Consider the following 5,066-nt stretch of genomic DNA (forward strand, 5'->3'; position numbering starts at 1 on the left):
GCCCAGCTATTGCCTCGAGGCCTCAGAGCCTTGTTTGCTGTTATCTTCCGTCCCTCCCCCTTCTGTGCAATATGGGTATAGGTAACTTTGCAACTTGCCATAGATAACGGGAATTTTCCATTTACTGGAGCAACCTGCCCTGCGGTTTTCTCAGTAAACCATCCGCTGCTCACTTCCTTATCTGCTGATTCCCTCCTGCTGTCTATATAAACTGTGACCTTCTGGCTAATAAACGAGACTTGATCAGAATACTGTCTTGTCTCCATTTCTCACATCTCTTGTCCCATCCAGTTCCCACTCCCCCCTCCAGGGTCCTTGTTGAATATCCCACAGGTCAGGACATACACACACACACACACACACACACACACACCTCTATCCAGCAAAGGTTAGTAAAATATTAGGGCCGATGTCTGAAAATACCCCAGAAAATGTACATGTATCTCACATTTTCTTGATTCATTCATCTGTTAATGGATAGTTAAATTGTTTTCACTTCTTGGCAATTGTGAATACTGCTGCAATAAACATGGGAGTACAGATAGCTCTTTGAGATCCTGATTTCAGTTCTTTTGGATATATACCTTGAAGTTGAATTGTAGGATCATGTGGTAAATCTATTTTTAATTTTTTGAGAAACTGTCATACTCCTTTCCACACTGGCCACAGCATTCTACATTCCCACCAACAATGCACAGGGTTCTAGTCAGTTTCTCCACATTCTTACCTACATTTTTTCTTTCTTTCTTTTTTTTTTTTTTGTAATACACACTTTAACAGATGTGAGGTGATATGTGCTATTGAGTTACAGGAACTTTTCATATATTTGGGGTACTAATTCCGTATTAGTTTGCAAATACTTTCTCTCATTCTGTATATTGCCTTTTCATTTTGTTGGTATTTCCTTTGATGATTAGAAGAATTTTAGTTTGATGTCTAATTTTGTTTTTGTTTTGTGAGTTTGGTATTATATTCACGAAAGCATTGCTAAGCCAAATGTCATAAAGCTTTTTCCCTACTTTTCTTCTAGGAGTTTTAGAGTTCCAGTTCTTACATTTAAGTCTTTAATCTATTTTGAGTTGATGTGTATGTATGGTATTAGATAACTGAATGATATATTGATTTAAAAGGGTTACATTCTAATGGGAGAGTTGCTAATCTTAAGAGATATGTGAGAATGACACTCCTATTTATGACAAAGAATGAGAAGCCTTGGTAATGCATAGTTTCTCAGCACTTAAATGGGCTTCCTGGCTTGAGGCTTCTGAATAAATGTCAGAGATTTGCTTAAAATGACCTAAATAAATTAGTATAAAATACAACCTTTATTATTACCATTTATGTGTTTGTGAGTGTGTTGTAAAAGAAAACAACAACAACAAAAGCATACAGAAAACCAAGTTGCTCTGTTTTGCAGTGCTGATGACTGTGAAGAAGCTTTCCACAGCAGGGAGACAACCCTCTCTAGCTCTCTAGGCAATTATTTAGAACTGGGTAAGAGACTGATTCTCAGAGCAGAAGAAAACTGGTAATACTGTCTCTTCTCTGATATTTTGAGCCAGAAGGGAGGACTATGTTAGGTAATACTGTTTCTATGATGTGTCATTTCTACACATTCCCTACAAAATTTATCTATAAGATGATGATTATTCATTTTTAATAACTCTGAAATGGTCGATGGTGGAAGGATTAAGATCATACTTCCCTGTGCACGAGCACTTACAGTCCCTCCTATTATTAAAACTTATACTCAGAATGTCAGAAATGACAGGGTTTGTAGGAAAATCTGATATAGTTAGTTCATCTAAGTTATTCTCTTTATATCCATTTCCAATGAATGCACGAATAACTGCTTGAATGATTATTATAACCAAAACCTAATGGTTTCCTCCCATCTCTATTTTCCTCAGTCTACTTCAGGCTGTAGCCACTTACCGGAGTTACTTTCTTGAAAAATCTCCTACTTTATCTCTCTGTCTCCTTTATTATATTGTTTATCATGCAAGTGAATGAATTTTTTTTAAAAAATTGAGTAGATGCTTATGCCACTTCCATGCTTAGTGTTCTCAAAGGAATGCTACTGCCCTTAAGTTGAAAATCATATCGTCAACACATCTCATAATATGTGGCTTCCACCCCTTCAGCTTTATTTTGAGCCATTCTACTCACTCTGCATGACATTAATATTTTTTATTTCCATATATGCTACATTTTCTCATGACTTACATCTATTATTCATTATCTTTTCTTTCCCTAGGACACTTTCCCTTCCTCATACCCTGCTTTTCACACATATACACAATGGATACTAGTTCAACCAATTTAAGTTCTTTGTTTTTCAGCTTACAGTTCACTCCTTCACTATCTACACCATTTTAAATCCCTTTTCCATGCATTTCCATAGCACACTGTATTTTCCCTACTTGTTTCACTTGTTTAAATTATTTTCTTAATTTTCACCTTACCTTGTTGACTCTAAGCTTCATGAGCTTTCCATTTCCTTATCAACTACTGAAGTGACTGGAATATAATTTATGCTCAATTAATACTTAAAAAATAAAATCAAAGACTATAGGGAGCTACTGAAGGTTATAAGCAATATAGAGACATAGTAGGTGGGTTGAATATAGAAGATCTATTCAGTATCTACTTCCCACTTCTACCCTGCCTCTTTTTTAATATAGAAACTAGAAGACATCTAACACATCTCACAGACACTCTCTAATTAGGTTTCTGAATCTAAATCAGATGCCATCAATTAAATGCATTTATGAAATATTTGAAAAGGGGGAAGACAGAAATATTTTTTTCTTCTTTAAAATTCCCTGTTAATGAGCACAATTGCAGATATGTGAGTTTCTTGAGGCAGTTTTGATGGTGGGGGCTGCATTCAACATTCCCATACCAAGTTTCTTTCTTCTTGGATAGCAAAAAAATATATAGTAGCAGAAGAAGGTGGCTGTCTATTTCACTTTCTTTTTCATGAATTTTAGCAACTGCAGTTTTTTTAGTCTTGCATTCACTAGTTATAAGAGTAGCTCATTGAATTCCATTCTCCAGAGCCTCTCGAAGATTGTATATACAACTGTATTCTAATATATCAATAATTTTACCCTAAAATATTGAATGTTTGTTCTTTTCTGATATCAATTTTGGGCAACATAATACTGGATCCAGAAGTGGTTGCAGACACTTCAGGAAGAGAATCAACTTGATTATTTGTTTGGGTATCATTGAAAGCAGTTTATTCTCTAGTTATTGGAAAATGAGACAATAGAAAATCATGGCATACGATGAAAAAATAGTTACTTAGGTTATATTATCTGGTCACCTGGAATGAATGTAAATTATAAGATAACTCTTTGAAAGACAAATGTCTGCTACAATAATACATAATGAAGGTAATGAGAATCGTGTGTGGGCTATCTCCTTCTGTCTGTACTATAAAGATTAAAGAACAAACACACGATTTTAAATTCGTGACTCAAAGCACGGAGAGCCAGGGAGATTCAACTATCCAAGATAATATCTTATTTCTTGTAATTAAAAGGCTGTTTTCACAAAATATCAGATTCAGGGTCTGACACTGTGGGTTGGTGAATTACTATGTGAGTTTAATTCACATTATTGCCGTATGTGTTGCTTAAAATTAGGAAACATGCAATAAAGTGGGACTGTGAGAATTGGAATGAGAACTTATGAATGAATTTGGGTAACTGTGAGTGTAATTATATGATGGGTTTTTCTGATGTTCTAGTTTTGGCTTATGTAGAAACCAGGTAGTGACTGCTCCTAGGGCAGTTACCTTGCAAGGGAATACCAATTGACTCTGTTCTGCACCCCAACTATTCCAATTGACATCATGTCCATTAGTGGGCTCAGATCTCAACATACCCTCAGAGAGACAAGGGCAAAGTTTCACCTGAAATAAGAAAGCTTACATGCAAAAATATCATAGCATTATTCTAATTTGTATCATTAGAAGTCTGGATAATATTTGTAGAAATCTGTTTTCTATTTTTTATAACCACAGAAATGGAATATATTTAGATAAAGCAAAAAAGAAAATCTATGAGGGTGTACTGAACAGATTTTCTGGGTTCAAAGAACTAACCTGAGCATCTTCAGGTGGTTTTCAAGTTAGCTAAAATGATTGACTGAAATCTGAACTAATTGAGGTTAGGATATAAAAAATCCTTTCTATCTTATAATAAAGGTAATGCAAAGGATAAGTAAAATATAAATGATCAAGTACACTATCGTATAAGACCTGCTTCCCTTCATCTTAACTGTATCCCTCAGAAGAGCCTGAACATGTAATTCAGGAAGGTGATGAAAAGTAGACTGAAGAGGAGAACACCAGCATCCTTTAAAAGCTCTGTCCTGGCTATACTTGTAGGTTGTAAAAGGTACTAGAGGTCAAAAGGGAAACTAAAGCTGCAGGAGCTAAAAGGCAGCATATGATTACCTGATACTTTACTGTAATAATCAGCAGTGCTCAATGATTATGAGAATGGTTTGATACAATAAGATCTCTGGAAGGTGGTTAATTGATCATAGCGTTCCTAGGAGTAAAATACACAGCCAGTATCCCCAAATCCTATTTGATTTATGTATATAAAAGAAGAAATAACTCTAGAATTAGTGAATAAGGTCCAGAGATAAGCCACTACAATAGAAAGAGTTAAAAGCCCTTCTTCAAACAGACATGGACTAGTATACAGAGTCAGAGGAAGAATATACCTAGGACACTTGAAGAAACATTTTATGACTGTGCCACAGGATACACTGCAAGTCTTCCTTCTGTTATCTGCCACAGATACTCAGGACTATTTCTGAGGATAGACTATATGGAGAAAGGGATATACTGAGATGTTTGTACAGTTACTTATCATTGACTCAGAGTCACCATTAACCCCTGAAGACACAGATGGCTGCTATCATTTGTGGGCCAGAGAGAGAGGCTGTACAGATTGTGTGAAAAATGAGATGTTGTCAATTTCAATCTCAGTGGACCAAGCATATCCATAAGCTTACACTGTCGTTATTTCACCTGCTCCTGAATC

This window comes from Galeopterus variegatus, unplaced genomic scaffold (genome assembly GCF_000696425.1).
Source record: "Galeopterus variegatus unplaced genomic scaffold, G_variegatus-3.0.2 Scaffold603, whole genome shotgun sequence".
NCBI lineage: Eukaryota > Metazoa > Chordata > Mammalia > Dermoptera > Cynocephalidae > Galeopterus > Galeopterus variegatus.